Source organism: Arvicanthis niloticus, chromosome 28 (genome assembly GCF_011762505.2).
Source record: "Arvicanthis niloticus isolate mArvNil1 chromosome 28, mArvNil1.pat.X, whole genome shotgun sequence".
NCBI classification, from domain to species: domain Eukaryota; kingdom Metazoa; phylum Chordata; class Mammalia; order Rodentia; family Muridae; genus Arvicanthis; species Arvicanthis niloticus.
The window spans coordinates 6840822-6860036 of NC_133436.1; the positions used below are offsets into that span (position 1 = coordinate 6840822).

The 19215-nt window shown below is 39.2% G+C and overlaps 1 protein-coding gene across 1 annotated transcript in view; it reads right to left on the bottom strand.

Annotated features, from left to right (window-relative positions):
• Pacrg (parkin coregulated) overlaps positions 1-19215 on the bottom strand; it is a 420696-nt gene that overhangs the window by 366415 nt on the left and 35066 nt on the right. The gene's annotated exons all lie outside the window — the stretch shown is intronic.

Sequence of the window (19215 nt, forward strand, 5' to 3'; positions counted from 1 at the left end):
ACCTTGGAGGCACCATATCCTGAGGCATCTTAGAGGTACCACTATAATCAGTGCAGCTGGAAAAGATCACAGAGACATCTGGACCCCTAGGAGATCAGACACAAGCTAGATAACTAGAAAGACAGGCTTCAGTCAGAGACAGCAAGTACAGGCAGCACTAGAGTTAACCAGATGGCAAAAGGCAAGAGCAAGAATGTAAGCAATAGAAACCAAAGTTACATGGCATCATCAGAACCCAGCTCCCCCATCAGAGCAAGCCCTGAACACCCCATCACACCAGAAAAGCAGGAATCAGAATTAAAATCACTTCTCATGATGATGATAGAGGGCTTTAAGAAAGACATAAATAACACTCTCAAAGAACTTAAGGAGAGCACTGGTAGACAGATAGAAACCCTTAAAGAGGAAACACAAAAATCCCTTAAGGAACTTCAAGAAAATGCAACCAAATGGGAAAAGGAATTAAACAGAACCATGCAGGACCTAAAAATGGAAGTAGAAACAATAAAGAAATCACAAAGGGACAATACCCTGGAGATAGAAAACCTAAAAAAAGATCAGGAGTCATAGACACAAGTATCACCAACTGAATACAAGAGATGGAAGAGAGAATCTCATGTGCAGAAGATACCATGGAAAACATTGACACAACTGTCAAAGAAAATGCAAAATACAAAAAGCTACTAACCCAAAATATACAAGAAATCCAAGACACAATGAGAAGGCCAAACCTAAGGATAATAGGTATAGATGAGGGGGAAGACTCCCAACTAAAAGGACCAGTAAATATCCTCAACAAAATTATAGAGGAAAACTTCCCTAACCTAAAGAAAGAGATGTCCATAAATATACAAGAAGCTTACAGAACTCCAAATAGTTTAGACCAGAAAAGAAATACTTCCCGCCATATAATAGTCAAAACATCAAATGTACAAAACAAAGAAAAAATACTAAAAGCAGTAAGGGAAAAAGGCAAAGTAACGTATAAAGGCAGACCTATAAGAATTACACCAGACTTCTCACCAGAGACCATAAAAGCCAGAAGATCCTGGACCGATATCATACAGACCCTAAGAGAACACAAATGCCAGCCCAGACTACTATACCCAGCAAAACTGTCAATCATTATTGATGGAGAAACCAAAATATTCCATGACAAATCCAAATTTACACAGTATCTCAACACAAATCCAGCACTTCAAAGAATAATTGGTGGAAAACTCCAACACAAGGAGGGAAACTACAACCTAGAAAAAGCAAGGAAGTAATCTTCCAAAACCCCAAAAGAAGATAGTTACACAAACATATCTCCACGGATGTTAGCCCAAAAGCTTGGATTATCGAAGACTCAACCCACAGAACACATGAAGCTCATGAAGAAGGAAGACCAAGAGGGGATGCCTCAGTTCTACTTAGAACGAGAAATAAAAATGCTCAAGGGAGCAAATAGGGAAACAAAACATGGAACAGAAACTGAAGGAGGGGCCATCAGGAGACCTTTCCACCTGGGTATTCACCCCATGTACAGCCACCTAATCTAAACACTGTTGTGGATGGCTGGAAGTGCATAATGTGAGGAACATGATATAGCTGTCTCCTTAGAGGTCAGCCAAAGACTAAAACACTCAGAGGACAATGTTCACAATTAACCACTGATATGATCAGGGGTTTCCCAATGGAGAACTTAGTGAGAGGACTGAAGGAGCAGAAAGGGTTATTGACCCCAGGTGGAAAGCAACAATACCAAACAACCAGAGCCCCCCAGGGTCTAAACCACCAGCCTGGGAACACATAGGGAGGGACCCAAGACTCCAGAGGTATATGTAGGGGAGGATGGCCCTGTCAGACATAGGCGGGAGAGGAATTTCTTGGTCCCATAAAAAAAATGAATGAAAAATGAATGAATGAACACACAGTGGGAGGGGGATGTGAGGGCGGGGAGGGGATAGTGAGGGGGGTAGGTGTGGTCACTGCCTCATAGAAGCATGAGGAGGGGGATGGGATAGGTTTCTGGGTGGTGGGAGGAAGTAGGCTAAGGGGATAAAATCTGAAACGTAAATACTACAACCAATTTTAAGAAGCGGGGGAAAAAAAAAGTCTTCAGAACCAACATCTTTAAAAAAAAATGTCAGTGCCCTGGGGGTGGAAATTTTTTTTTTTTCTTGATACTAAAACTTGTTCTGAGAATTGTATATTGCAGAATACACAGCCTTGGTGTATCTACTCATCAAGCATACTGAGCAGACCTGCCCAAACCTCTGATGTCCTGGAATTCCATCTGGATTCAGTGAAGACACAGCATCAGAGGCTTATCAACTTACTCTCCCCCCCACCCCTCTTCTAAAATCTCAACGCCCTTAATCAGCTTGAAGAAGTTAAAGAAGAGTCAGCGCCCCTATTCCCTGAGCTTGGGGACTAATGTGGTTAATAATGGTCTGTCTTTCTAGGGACAAGTAGTGGTTTTGTTGGAACAGGGGGGATTAGCTAGGACTTACTGCATAGCCATAACCTACTGGTAGAAATCTGTATACTTATTATCAAGATGAAGTTATAAATTCTTAAATGGTACAAAATTTACTTTGATCTCAAATTTAAGGTTTTCATTGGTACGAGCCTCTTATTAATATAAAAATGAGATGAATATTGATACACTCATGGGCATTGTGCCTGTATAACACATTTAGGAATACAATGCCTAGACCCAGCCCTTTTTTAACTGATTTGGGATGGTTAACCTATGAGTTAAGGGACTATAGCAAATTCATATTTTTGAGTTTATTGTTAGGGTGCTTTCCATATTTTACTTAGAAATAGCTGAGAGGAGTTAACAGAAAACAGTCCAGGTTACCTTACATGGATAGTTGGTTTTCAAAACATCAGAAGTCCATAGAACTGATGCTACAAATATTTATATATTAATGTTCACATTGATTAGAGACCTGTCTGCTCCTGACAGCTTCCTGTCGTGGATTCTAAGAAGAAATTGAGCATCCTTGGAGTTACTCCAGTTGTGTGGTAACAGCCACTAGGCAAGAATTGCCACTCTCCATCTACAGACAAATTACTGTCCAGAAAAGGACACACATGCAGAATAGTCAACTGATTATATCTGCCTAGACAGAGTAATCAGTCCTTAATAATCCTGCATCACCAAGGTCTGTCAGATGATTCTGGGCCAGAAGGCTGAAGATTTGATGCTCCAACGTTCGGTAGTATAGGGGCTTTTCAGGTGTTCAGAGGTCTCTATAAATTGGCTAAGTTTTAGAAGCTATGCTTTGTGCTTCCCACAATTATAGTTAACTCAGTCATTCTGGATTTCTGACGGGGTTGAAAACTTATAGCTATTTACCGTAAGAGAAAAGATTTGAGTGGATGGTCGTCAGCTGACATTCATCCTAAAGCCAGGTTCAGAACTAAATGTTTTAGTTAGGATAGATGACAGAGGTGCTGGTTAGTCAACAAAATGATGGACTGGGTATTAGGACTATCTTGTACCTCACTGGTACAAAATGGCGTAATTATGCTCTAATTGTATTTTGAGAGAAAAGTTTCATTTTAACAGGAAGGGTGATGTGTAGGAGGAGCTAAGGTAGGAGGAGTACTGAGAGCAAGAAAAGGAGTAAGAAGAGGAGAAGAAGGATAGGAGAAGCTAGGTGATGAAAGAGAGAAAGAGGGGGGAGACAGGGAGGCAGATATTCATGTATCTCCACCAGTCAAAGATAGTTGTTATAGCTAGGTTGTTATAGTGGGTTACACCTCTGATTGAACAATTCCAAACTTATAACACTTATGATTAACATTATTTTAAAAAAATGCATAAATGCAAAAAGGAAAAGGGGGCATGTGATAGGGGATTTCTAAGGGGGGTGGGAGGGATGGGGAAAGGGGATGGCATCTGAAGTGTAAATAAAATATCTAAAAAAAAAAATAATAATCAAGTAAACACCCCCCAAAAAAAAAAAAAAAAAAAAGACTGGTGAAAGACACCTTCTGGTGCTTCTGGAAGAGATATGATCATGAGGACTGACCTAGTCAATGGTTTACTATCTAAGGCTAAATTGTAATATGACTAGATTGCTGGTTGGTGGGGAAAGTGGGGAAGGCACACAGAAGCCCTGGCCCTCTCTAGTCATCTGCTTCCTGGCTACTGTGAGGTGAGCAGCTCTCACCCTGACTGACACCCTCATGTGCCAGCCTCACCTCTGCCCCAGAGTCATGGAGACTTCTGACATAGCCAACTGAAACAAATCCTGCTCTTTAAATCGTCTCTCTTATGAAGAGACAGCCGTGATGTCACAGCGTGGAAAACAGACTGCAGCCCATGTAGGAATGAAGGGGTATGCGAGACTAAACCAGATGTATTTTAAAGAACCCACCCACCCTTTGGCAGGTCAAAATATGACTTCTTAGCCAGGTGTGACCGTCAAAGTAGAGAAGAATTAATAGCAGTTAGAAATCAGTCGGGAGGACTAAAGTCAGTGAATAACACTGGAATTAATAAATAAATCAATCCACTTAGAAATTAGGTGCACTTCAGAATAGAAGGTGCATATGGATTGAATACATTTATCTACAATGGCCAAAGCACTTGTGCAGCATTGATTTTTCAGTGTTTAAAAATTCACAAAGTCTCTACACTCAGGAGGCTGAACCAGGAGCTGCACTACCACAAGTTGAAGCCAGCCTAGGTTACACAGCAAGGTCTTGTCTCAAAAAATCCATGACTCATAGATCTGAATTTACTCACAGGCTCATGATGACACAAATGTAAACAAGCTTAAAAACAGAGAAGATGGCTCAGTTGGCAAAGTCCCTGATACACAAGCTTGAGAACCTGAGTTCAGATCCTCATCCATATAGTTCAATAAGAGAGCTTGTCTCAATAGATACAGTAGAGAGAAAATGAACACACTCACATGTACATGCATGCACATACACTAATACACACATGCAGACACACAGAGGGGGGAGAGAGAGAGAGAGAGAGAGAGAGAGAGAGAGAGAGAGAGAGAGAAATTATTCTTAAAACAGATTTTGCATACAGTCATAAGCCTTGGTATTATTGGAGACAAAAAGATGTGCCAAACATACTATTCCAAATATATATAGATGTGATTTTAGATAATCAATAAGATATATCCAGAACCTGTAACAGAAATAAGAATGAGGTAACACCTTGTCAGACTCCATGTACTAAGGAAGCAGCTCCTTGTATCTAGAGACACTGTCCTTTCAACAAGAAACATGTTTTCATCTTTACTAAAATTTGTAAGTCTGAATTTTATGTAACATCAATTAGAAAAATTGTCCAAGAAATTATACCCTAGATTTTTCTATTCATGTACTTTATAGTTAGCAATGAATAGCACACAGGTGATTTATCTGAATCTTCTATATAGTCATTATATTCAAGTAATTATTTATTGTTCACATCACTTTATAACCAAGATTTTGACACTGAGAAATCAATATATTTTCTCTCTGTGTGAAATATCCATTACAAAATACACATTTCAGCCTTGGAAATTCATTTGCCTTGGAAATTCATTTGTAGAAATGGAAAAGTTTCACTAAAAAAATCTAAGGCTTTTGTAATGTTTAATGCAATAATTTCATTTTGCTAAAAGTGCTTACACAGGCTATTTGATATGGCAGGTATGAGTAAAAGCCAGGGTCAATTGTGTGTATACGTAGTAAAAAAACACTTAAGTTGGCACTGTTTGTGGTAAAACAAATATTTTATGATGTAGTTTTTCTGATGGGTAAGTTGAGAAACATACAATGTTCCTGGTCTGACAGGACCAATCTGAGTTGAAACTTCTTCCTCACTGGCTAGCAGGCATGTGCATTCAGACGGAGGAAGATGTCTAAGCATACAAACACGCAGTCTTCTGTTTTACCTCTGATAAACTGAGAGCTAAAGGGCTCTGCAAACACATCCCAGCTGATGCTTCAAGGCTAATTTTTCTTAGCTGGGTCAGGTAAAAACTATTATCTCACCTGATGCTGAGTTCATTAGGTCCACTTGATTTAGAAATGCTTTTGCAATAGCCTCCTTCCATGTGATATAACAAAGATTCAAAGGTTGGGAGTAAGTTACAGTCTGGCATTTAAACTTTGCCAATAAACTAAGATACTTAGAGCTGAGATTTTGTTTAGCATGTTGTCTCTTTATTGCCTAAAATTGTCCTGATATCAATGACTAGATCAGGCATCTATCTCAGTTATAGAATTTCTTGGTGCTTCTTCAAATTCTCCATTGTGGGAGAAAAAGGCAAAGACTGACAGCCATTCCTAACATAGTAAGATGCTGTGGTCAAATGACGAGAAAACACTCTTGGCAGTTCAAGGCTCACAAACTTTGCTTAAAAGCTGCCCCTTCCTGTTGTTAAAGGAATATATAAGGCCACATATTTAAGGCCCCATGTGTGGTTTTTGCTATCAACTCGTCTCCATACAGTCATCAGAGACTCAATTTAGGCTTTGTACTTAGCATCTGTCTTATAGAACTGATAAAAAGCCTGAGTGTCTGAGACAGCTTGGCTAATGCAAGGGTCACACCTAACACCGAGGCCAGAGCAGTGCCTGAGCTAAACGTGACCAGAGGATAAAAATGGGCAGGAGTTTAGAGTGCATTTTAAATATATTCTTTTCTCATAGTGCCTTTAATGATGAGTCTGTGGGAAACATTTTCCTAAGCAACGTGAGTCTGCTGCGGCTTGCAGCAGTAACTTCTTACTGGATAATTAGAGTAAAACATGGGATTTGTATACGCGAAGACACTATTATCATTCAGAATGTACACATCCTAAGTATCCCAATAGAAAAATTGAGAATTCTGTGTCTAATAATGCAAGCCAGTATTCTCCAGAAAGATCCAGCTGCCTGATAAAAGCCGATTTTTAGAACTGTTTGCAATAAACATTTATACTGGCAAAAGTAATCTTTTTTTCTAATTACTGTAAAATAAAGTACTTTCCGGTTTCACACAATTTGCAGAGATATTAAATACCTTAATTATGAGTTAGTAAAATTTTCAAAAATCCAATGAGAAAAAAAAAAAAGCAAGATATCTTTAACCACAGAAAGCATAGCCACAAAATTTAAATGGAAGCCATTGTAATAAACAGTAGGTGTGAACCCTGCTCGTTTTGTGCTTGCACTGTGGTCCATTCAATAGTCAGGGATATATTAAAAAGTAAAGAAGAAATGAAGATGTACTTGAAAAGGCATGCTATATTCTTGACAGAATACATAGTTACTATTCACATGTTAAGTATATTTTTCTGTAAAAACAATTTGTTTCTTAGAAAACACACATTTTCTTCTTCATTTGTAAACAATGGTTGCTTGTGGCAAAAATACAGCCCAAGTATTCACATGGAGATTAATCTCCTGCTCACTCTGGGGAGGGGGAACCTTGCTTAGACATCTTCTATCTACCTCATCTCAACAGACATAGCATCAATTGTTACCAGTGGCCTCCGCTGCAGTCAAAGATGCTCTGCTTTGCCCAGCCTCAATCTATGTTAGCCACATGCATATGGTTTGAATTTTATACAAGCATTGCATACATTTGTAATGTGACCACACACACACACACACACACACACACACACACACACTACACTCACATTGCCTGAGTTAGGGAAGTGTTCCCTCCCTCCCCCCCCACATCTTTCCTTTGAGATACTTTGTTATATGTTCTTTTTACATAAACAGTGATATATGCATGACCATAGACAATGCATCTTGACTTTAGATATACAGAAGTAATGAAAAATGCCCTTGTGCTATGAATAACAGGTACTAAATATCAAGGGGGTATGATTTTAGCATAAACATTTCCTCTTTTATGTCTTTTATCCTTGAACTCATGCAATTACAATAAGTTAAATAAAAACAGAAACGAACATTACTTATTGTTAAGGGGAGCCTCAAGCAGAAATAGTGAGTGTAAGGCATGCCTTTCGCCCGACAAGAGAGCCAGGGAAAAATAGGCAAAGAGAACAGATCATGGGCAGAGTCTAAAAAAACAACTAAACTCATTTCTGGTGAGGAGGAGGTGAAGAACAAATTTTCTCTCTTTTTTTTGCAAGCATGGATGTAAACAGGTCCCACAGAGAAGCTTTTTCTATCTAGTTAGAGCTTAGAAAAGCAAGGGGGCGGTCCCCAAGATAAACATATAAATCAGTATTGTTTTCAATCATTACTCTGAGGGCAGAGAGGGAGGAAAACTTGGATCTTGAAGCCTGAAGGGATGCTCCTTCTGCAACAAGATCCAGTAAGCTACTTAAACTAAGGGTCTAGGGAAGCCAGTCGTCCAATACGAGAGATAAAACAGGGCCTGGCACAGCATCAAGATGAAGATGCTAAAGAAAAAGAAAAGAAGCAGAGAAGAGCAGCAAAGTTCATCCTGTGCTGAAAACTGTGCAGGGCTACGCTGGGCCCCTTGCCAAGAATGTAAAATACATGGCCAAGCAAGCACATCTGTGAAAGATGACCAAGAAAGTAGACATCTGGGCTTTATGATGGTGAAAAAGATGGTGGTTCAATGAAAGGCAAACCTGGAGCTGTCAGGATTCTGAAAACAAGCGTTAATAAAAGCTTAAATATTAAAAGTGAAGGAAGGTCTGGTGGTATGGCATACACTTTTAATCCCACCACATGGTAGGCAGAGGAGGCTAGATCGCTATGAGGTCTAGGCCAGCCTGGTCTACAGAGTGAGTTCCAGGATAACCAAGGCTACAAACACACACACACACACACACACACACACACAAATGTTCAATAAAGTAAAAGAAAGGGGAAAGGGGAACAAAACTACCAATGGGACAGGAACTAGGGGGATGAATGAGGGAAGAGAGACAAAGATTGGTCAAGGTGTTCCACCTTGTCATAAATGAAGCCCCAAACAAAGAGAAGAGTCAGACATCTAAAAAGGCTCCTAGTCCATTTTTGTTTTAACACAAAAAGTGATCACTCCAAATCTTTCCCTATCCAAAAATTATAAAGAATTTCCTGAATGTGTATGAATTTGGGGTTTTGGTTTGCCTTTAAAATGGAAATCTTTTAATATAGTTTCCTATTTTATGTATAGCATAAGAGTTATATTTTATTTTTACATGAGTACATAATCCACCCACTACTATATATTTAGTGGTATAGTTTATCCTTATTCCTAATATCACCTGTACCATATAATCAAATTACTTAATGTATTCATTCAACAAACATTATTGAACACCTAATCTGCACCAGGCACTACTAATTTAACAAGGAACATGACAGCTAATGATCCTTATAGAGTTTGCCCTGTAGTTCAAATAGAAAGGTAATTATGACTTTCTGGAGTATATTAAAAAAGATGAATGCTATGTAAAGAGTAAGAAAAACATTGAAGAACTGAGAGATGACTCAGAGGTTAAGTGTGCACATTGCTGTCACAGAGGACCTGAGTTCAGTGTCCAGCACCAAGGTTGGGTGGTGACTCACAATTGTCTGTAACCTCAGTTCCAGGGAATCCAGTGCCTCTGCATTCCACAGGTACATTCCTGTACACACACATAACCATGTACACACACACACACACACACACACACACACATATATATATAATTATGCACAATATATAATTAATTATATAATTTACATATATAATTAAGCACAATATTATAATTATATAATATGTAATTAATATATATAATTATGCACAATAAAAGTTGAGTAGGCTTGTGGTTCCAAGTAAGGAAACAGTTTTGTTAAGGAGATAGTTAGATATCTCTTTGTAGGAAGGGAGAGTTGAGTTACTGAGACATTTCAAAGATGTGAAGGCTCTTAGACAGCTGTGCAGAATGGCCTGGGTGGCGCATTGCTGAAGCGTATAGTCCCTGAGGTAGTACACGCCTGCAGTGCTCCAGGAGACCAAGGGTGGGTGGCTCAGACTCTCTGATGAAAGTCAGGGTGGTCAGAGGACATACAGGTGGACAATACGTGTCCAGCATGTGTGAGGCCCACTCCACGGACTCTTGATGACAATGACGGCCACCAGCACATTTTATTGTCTCGTCTTCTCCAACACCACCCAGTTTTAGGCAGTAGTGTCATTTCTCCTACCTTGGTGATACAGGTCATCACAACTGCACAGGCCAACTGATGGTCTTTGACACCCAGTGAGTCAAGCAAGATAACTAATATGCATCAACAAATGGAAGACTGATGGTATCATTTACATCAATGACTGTTCATCAAGAGACAAAAGTGAAAATGTGCAAGGCACACCACGCCCTCAGAAGAGATATATACAAACATAACTGACAAACCCTGTCATTACTTCACTATTGCAGCAAACCAATTAGAGCCATCCACAGGTTCTCTACTGAGTGACTCAAAAGATGGATTGCAACCTTGGCCCTTCTGTATTCACAGCCAGCCAACACTGGGGGCTAACACTGGCCACCCTAAGCTTACTGCTCCTGTAAGTTCTAAGCAGGCTTAGGCACAGGCTACTTCTCATTCCATATTCAGGTTCCTGTCTGGCTCTACTGATTTCTGAATCCATCTCAGCTTCCCTACCAAAAGCTCAAACTCTTGCAGCATGCTTGCACCACTCAAAGCCTGGCATCTGAGAACCTCCTCACCTATTATCACCTCTGCCTACTACTCCCTCACCTGCCTATCCCAGGCCCACTTCCCATCTTTTTCTCACCTTCTTGTAAGAGAAACCTGACACCCTCCCAAAGGTGCTGTCTCCCCTGCAGTGTTGGTTGTTTTCTTCCCAAGTCATTTGACATCACTATCTCAGATGGAGGGTTTTCCTTCATCTTCCTTGTAGATTTCAGACTGTTCCACAAGACCCCACCCAGTATCTGGGAGACAGCTGGGCTAACATTTGTCCCCACACATTTCCTGTCTTGTTATCCTTAATGACCTAGACCTGTGTCTAAGCTATCCACTTACCTGCTCATAAGGAACTGCAGCCATGACGTAATTCCAACTTCCGTGCCTTTCTCTAAAACTGTCACCTGAAAAACCTTCACTACAGAAACCTAAAACTCCAGCAAGCCCACCTACACTGCTCCATCCTTTCTACATTATCTTGTTTAAAGTCATAGTTACTCAGTAGCTTTCTCCTGTTCTCACCCAGAACTTCCCTCAACTGTTTCTTGCCTACATCAAGTTCTCTGTCAACTGAGCAAAAGTCCATGCAGCTTAATGTAATTGGAGCAAAGCTGCCAATTTCGCTCTGCTTCCCATGTCCATTCAATCTACCACTCACACAGATGACTATTTCAGATCGTTCATCCTCTCCTCTGACCTCCAATACTGCCTTTCCATCATCATCCCCAGTTAATGCTTTTGCTTTTATAGTAACTGAAAAACAGAAGTGATACTGAGACCCATGATAGGCTCCTGTTAGCCACATACCTAATAACACAGGGAACATCAGAGGATGCTCTGCCCAAAAGGATGGATAGCAAGGTCAAGGACAGATAGCCTTGTCAAGAACAAACATCCTGGTCAAGGATGGGCAGCCTGGATCAAGGATAGATAGCCTGGTTTGGTTTGGGCTCACTAATCCCAGGTATCCCCAGAATTCATTTCTTCTACAACTTTCCATGACTGCCTTTGTCTACAACTGAAATGTACCCTGAACTCCCCATCTGCTTTGAAGTGTAAACACTGAGTGGCTGGACTTTAACTACAGCGATACTTCATTTCAAATAATAAGCAGAGGGACATAAACCAAGCTAGTCCAGCTGGATAGAGAAATGTGTGCAATTCATTTTACCTAAGTTATGGAAGATTCATTGCTCTAGGTTCCTGGCATTTAGGCATGAACAAGGTAAACAAAATCCTCAGTCTCCTGGAGTTTACATTTAAGAAGAATTGCGGTTTATAATCTATAAGCACATTGCTTAAAATATGGAGTCAGAGTGGGGGAATAAAGAACCAATGTATTTATTGTAGCCAGTGTTTCGGGTTCGTTTTCAGCAGGCATTAGTGCCTGCCCACAACGCCTGTTAAGTGTTGGTAAACTAGTGATTGAGTCTCAACAATCACACCCATTATCAAGCATAGCTCCAGTTCTGGGAAACTGTGAGTGTCCAGTGAAGAAGTAGGAGCCGCCACTAACTCTACATAGACATGACACATTCTAGGGAAAATATTATAGCTACAATATATTTTATGTTCATTTATACTAGTAAAAATTCTATTACCTCTTAAATATGTATGTTTCTTTTTTGGAAAGATCTCCTTGCACAATACACAGTAATATTTTCAAAAGCTGTACATCTTGGCATTTTATTTGAAGTATTTAGTCCAATGTAACTCCATGGTCTAGAATTGCAAAATAATTGAAAAGACTTAGATCTATTCTGGAATTAAGTTGTCCTTCCATACACAGAGGGATCAACAGAAATCGAGATAAGTCTGCTCTTAGAGACATTTTATCCTTAAAACACCATTACTGCAAGAAGCAAATCATATCTTCAGTCTACTTAAGAATTTATAATAAATTTTGTGCACAGGGAAAATCAGGTTTTACAAGGTATTGGAGAAAGGGATATATACAGTAAGATTTAGAAAGTGAAGTGCAGGTGACTAATGAGCCAGAAAGACTGATTTATAAGGGAAGATTAAAAGAATTAACTAGGTATGGAACAGCAGAAAAAAATTATAAAGGATGAAGCTATGTGACTTGCTTCATCACAGAGCATTTAAATTCAACCAGAGAAAGCCAACCTTACACAAGACCCCACAGGCCAGGAGCACATCTGCATAAGGTTTAAGATGCAAATTCTAACCTCCACTTGCTGATTACAAATGTGTAGGAACCCAGATATATTCTTTCATGACTTTTCTTTCACCCAACTCATGATATCGAAACAAAATAAATCCTGTGGATATATGGTATTATTTTTAGAGCAGTATGAAACGTAATTATTCTCTTTATGGATACAACTGAAGACTCACCTACTATTTGAGCTTCATGTCTACTGTCATTACTGGAAAAGAGTAAATCCGTGAGGCTAAAGGCTCATTTAATGGTTAGGTCTTACTTTATGCAGGTAAATACATATGCAATGTTCTATAAAATACAACATTTATGCATTATGATTCATATAATGATAAATTATAACAGCCTTTTCCTAGAGTGCTGTGATACTTTTAAGAATGATTTAAATTATTTAAATTTATACTGTCTAGCCAATCATTTTGGCACCACAGCTATCTGGTCTTAGTTATTTAGGCAAAAATAATGTATATTTATAGAAAATTGTTTATCATAAATAAGACCCAAACAACTTAGGATAACAGTCTAAATTAATAGCTTATAATACATTTAGATACTACGCAGTGTAAGGAAATAAATTCATGATATTTATATGATGTGAAATAAATCTATTTAATTTTCACATAGCTATACACATTGAAAACTCATTGTATAGCTAACTCACTTTGTAGCTAGCTATTATTTGATATAGTATTATCCCTTTTCAGTTCTATAAAGAAAAATACACTCTTGGTAAAACATGCCTGAATATTGACACAATTATGGATTTTTATGATGATTTTTTTTGAGTTTTCCCTTCAAAAATAAGTTGTTAGTTCTATATGAACAATAGACATGGTCAGATATTTGATGTGCCAATACGCTATACTATAAACACAAAATATAAGGTATATATTTCAATAGACATCATAGCCTAGTGTTATAGGAATAACAATAGTTTGTGGGGAAAACATTTCAGAAACCATTACGGCAAGTCTTAGTCAAAATTCATTATTATGAATTTTGTTTGCTCCAAATTAACTATGTCCTCACTCAATGATCAAATGGCAGAAGAAACAATTTTTCATTTTTTATATTCACTGAAATTAAAACTAATACATTATGAATTTTATGACAAGTATTTAATACTTAAAGTTTTAAATCATCCTTTTAAAATCCTCATCTCACGGTCTTGAAAATCTAGGTAGACTCCACACTAGGATTCACACTGTCAAAGCTGCAAGTCTGGGACCGATACAGGGTCTCAAGAGAATGTGACAACCTCAAGACCCTGTTTGCAATTACAACTCAAATGTAATTGTAAACAACCCTGTTAAAAATGGTGACAGATCTGATCAAGGACATAGATGACAGGTAGCTATATGTGAAGAGACTCTACACATATGTAAAGAGAGTCCACACTATATGTCATCGGGCACATGCAGACTTACACAAGATGTCATAACCTGCTGCCAGACAAACTCTATATCCCAGTAGTCAAGCTTCTTAATATTTGTCCAAATGAACTGAAAACTTAGGTCCACACAAAACTAGACACGTGGATCTTCATAGTAGCTTTGCTCATGTTTGCTGGGAATCAACCAAGATGTCTTTTGTCAGGTAAATGACTGACTACACTGTAGTACTCAGACAAGGTAGTGTTACTCATCACAAGGAAGAAACAAGATAACAAGGCAGGAAAAGAAACAGAAAACCATAAATGAGCATGCTAAGTAGAAGCACCGACTTGAAAGCTACGGATTGCATAATGCCAAGTAAGTGACCGTTTAGGAACAAGACACAATGACAGGAGGTGTACAGAGGTATTTTATGGAGAAGACATCTATATGATACTATAATGACAAATATTTTATATGTTTACTCATATTGATAGTATGGAACTGACTCCCAAGGAATCTATAGCCTGAACTCAAAGATCTGCCAATGAACATCTTCAACTGTGCTGTCAACTAGGGTGATGCTGTTAATGGGGGAGGCTGTGGATATGGCATCAGGCAAGTCTACTTTTTGCTTCCCTAGTTTGAACCCTAACCTTGTCTTTAAAAAGGTAAAATTTATTAAGGAAAAAAAAAGAAAAAGAAAAAAAGGAATCCTGGGCCTGGGGTTAATATACCACGGAATTACTTTACTAATTTTCACAAGTCAAATCAAAGGAGAAGTGCTCTGGGTTCCAATTTGACACCCAGAGCATAGGGTCATGCTTCTTTCTAAACTATATGCGCCCTAAAAGAAATATACAAAACTATTAACATACACACAGTTTGATTTTATTATAGTCATAGACAAATATTTAATATCAGCCTTAGACACAGGTTTATGTATGACAAAAAGACACATATGTGTTTATTCACATACACACACATATTGTATGTAATCATATGCATGTTAGATCTCCACAGAAACACACATTATATATGGATGACAGATTATACATATGTGTTAGATCTCCTGCTGCATATTTCTTGAGTGTTTATGGAAATTAACACCATTTTAAAAGCTCCATACAATTCCACCAATCAAGCACAGGGTATTAATTTAAGAAATTTGCTGACACAAGGAAACATAAAGTCTTGTTATATCTTGTAGCTTCTCCTGCAGGTAATAAAAGTCTAAGTACAGAGTACATCATGGTCCTAATAAAATTGGAAGGTCTACTCAGTTTGATAGGGTACAAACTAAAACATAGACAACCTTCCCATAAATGAATAACCTAGTATCAATCACCTCTCTGCTACTGTGCAGAAGTGTAGGGCAGATCGCATGTTTATTTTTCCCACTAGAACAAACAATTGGTTCTGGCAGAGGCTCTCAGCTTTCTACTTGCAGAACTGCTGCTCCTTTGTGTACCTGGAGGTTAGGACCCATCTATGGTGCCCTGTGCTCAGGATTCTGCTTCAGAGAGTTGCACTGACATGTGCTGGAAGGGGAAGCCTGTTATGTATAAGCAGCACATTGCAGTGAGAAATCTCAGACTGCATTGGACACTTGAACAGTTCACAGTGACAGCTGACAAAGGGTTAAAAAGAGAAAACAAAAATTAAAAATTGTCTTCATTTAAAGAATACACAACTCATCTTAAAAGACAGTGAGGCAGCTGTGTGTTAATCTCGTTAAAATCAAATTTATTCTGATAGAATTCACAGCAGGTCCTGCCTCTCCTGGTTGTTCCCAAACCAGCTTTCTGCTACTTTAAGGATCCTTCTATGGACCTAGGGGCTCTTCCCCTTAACTCAGGTGAGGGGACAGTAAAACTAGATGATGCTGGCTGCCTCAGAAGCGTTTAATGATCTGGTTAAGACTGGCATACACTGGTGCCATACTCAGGCTAATATTTGGTTAAAAATAGACACAACTAACTTCAGGAGAAGTGGTGGAAGATGGTTCCCCACTGTGCTTGGGCAGAGGAGAAAATAGGTTTTACAATACTCTGAAGACTAGTCTTCACCCCACTGACTTTATCACAAAGTACTTCAGGCTGGAGTGCAGTTATGTTGGTTGAGTGCTTGAAGGCTTGAAGTAGTGTGTCCAAGGCCAGGGCATCCCACCAGTGCCATATAACAGACTGTAAAGTACAGTACCCTTTCTGTAATCTCAGTGGATCAGAAATCCAACATCCACCTCACCTATGCTATACAGTCAGTTGGAGGCCAGCATAAAATACATAAGAACCAGACGAAAATCCAAGTAGCACGCATAAAATACATAATCCAAGTAGCAGCATAAAAATACATAAGAACCAGACGAAAATCCAAGTAGCGCGCGCGCACACACACACACACACACACACACACACACACACCAATGACTCCATTCTTCTTTAATACTTAGACTCTGTCGGGGACCTCAATCGGAAGTGTCACCCACATGATGTGTACAGCTCCAGCTTGTGGGTCTACTCTTTCATCACCACAGATGGAGTCAGATGACCCACAGCCTCAAAGGGCAACTTCTCTGCCTTTCTGCATTTCACCTTACAGAGATACAGTCATCTCTGCCAGGCCATCACAGGATCCTTCTATCAGCTCAGCATCTACTCTGATTGTCTGGCAGCATTGCTCTCAGTCACTCTTCTCCATGGCTCCTGCTACTTTCTTTTCAAGCACTGTGTGTGCTCCATCAAGACTGGGGTTACAGGCCCTCAGGAGTGTATGGTATGTCTTTACACCACTTTTACTTTGCAAGGCTCAAGGCTCAGGGGTCTGTGTGGAGTTTAGTAGAGCAAGGCCTTTTCAGCCTTAGCTTATTTTAATTTTATTGTGCCAATTATTGTGAATACAGCTGTTTGTTTCCTGACAGTTTTGCGTGACAATAATAAAATGTAAAGATCTTCAGAGGTTTACTTCCTTGCTCCACTCCAGCCCAACCTAAATGTGGCTTCATCTACAGAAGCCAGTTGAGGTGGCATACCAGGATCAGTTTTCACAGTTGAGAAAGTTTTACTGGACTTTCATGGCTAACAATTTTCTTTGAGAACACGTTATTGTTTGTAAATCCAGGAGTAGCTGGATTTTCTGTCCCTACAGAGACTCTGGTCACTAAACTTGTCCAAACCGTTTCCAGTGCTTACACACTAGCCAGTTCTCACCTTCTCTCATCCCTTTCTCACTGTGTCACTGAAGACATCCTGAGTAACAAGCATGCGATTACCCCAGACTTACCAAGCCTCTCCCCAGAGCCAGGGTCTCCACGGTCTGTCTTGCACATTGTCACAGTTGCCGATAGAAACTTATTTCTGGTAACCATGGCACTGCCAAGTCTTTCGGTCCTTGTTGTATCTCCCCCTGGGCCTGCTGCACAGTTACTTTAGATTCTTATTCTGGCTTCCCTTTACTCCCAGACCTGATTTCTGATTTACAGTACCAGAAAAACACTACCCGCTATGATAAGCAAAACACAGAAACATCTGTGGCTTAAGAGAGGAAAGGCTCATCTCTGAAATCACGTGACACTTGGAAAAGTTCTTCCTCCACCAGTAGCCTCTAATGCAATGGGGTCTTACTCTGGGGCTCTGCAGTTCTGTGATTTTTTTCACATGAGAAGATGAAGAAGCAGAGACAAGGAAGAGCTTGAGACAGGGGCATGAGAGCAGGGCTGGCTGATACTTATTAGCTGGGCTTGGTCACGGAGCCACATGTGACTGCAGTAAAGTGAGTCAGGAACCTCAAAGGAGCAAGGAAACATTGTCCTTGCTCCTGCCATATTGCCAGGTAAAGCAAACACCACAATATAGGCCCTGAAGAAAATGGTAGGAAGGAAACATGCTGTTCACATGCTCTCTTACTCTTCACTGGGAAAGTCAGTATGATTATAAGCAAATAAGGATGTCTAAGAAACACAACCAACTGATTTTAAATTTATACTTGAGCTAAACATGTTAAAAATAGCAACAAGAGAAGGTAGGGCTCTAACATTAATGACATGCAAATGAAGAGGTGCTATTTTCTTTTAGCCAACTGTCAAAAGAACACTGAAGATGTCAACTGTTGACGAGACTATTACTGAAATACTTAGTTTTTCGAAGGGGGACCTCAAGCCAGGTACAAAACACCTGAAAGAAAGTTTGATAGCTGGACTAAAACACTACTGTTGATATCTCTTGATCTAGCAATTACACCTTGAGAAACTCACAGTAATGAGATAATTAGAAAGTTCACAGAGGTGCAAGCAGAAGAATAATTATCTTAGCACATTTTAAAACAGAAAAAAAAAACCTATTAAGCGACTTACACATAGAGATCTGTTAAATAAATTATGTTCTTAAAAGTAGGATTTAAAACGGGATAAAATTATGATGCAAACTAATTATTAGCAAAGAAAAAACGCATCAGTAGACAATAGCAAATGAAAACTAAACAAATAAGACTTCATGTCATTAGTAGTGTAGGTGTGTGCACGAAGGGAAAGGAGAAAGGGGGAAGGGAAGAGAGAGGGAGAACTGAGATTCTATGATGCCCACAAACAAAGATAGCACATTTGTGTCGTCTATAAACCCACGCACTTCCCCAGGCAATGAATGGCGACGTGTGGGATGGTGCTGCTGTAAAATTTTGAATCACATTGGCTCAATCAAGTGTTATCATTTTTATTTGCAGCCAAACCTATTTTCTGGCAAAATATGTAAATTCCCAATTTGCCTTTACTCTTGAATATAGCTTTCCATCCTTTCAACTTAAAAAAGTATGTCTTTTTTTTTTTTATGTAACCATTTTTTTATATAAAGTTAAGGCAGTGTTTCAACAATCACAAGAAAAAAATGGTTATTTTGTTTCATTTTCTTTTCATTATGAAGTTAATGGTACAAACAGTGGGCATGAACTTGAGATTCCTTCTGCACCTTGTGCCGGTGTGTCTTTGGCAAACTATTAAAGGATATGACCTCAGATTTGCTCAGCTGAAGATGAAGAAGATAATCTGTA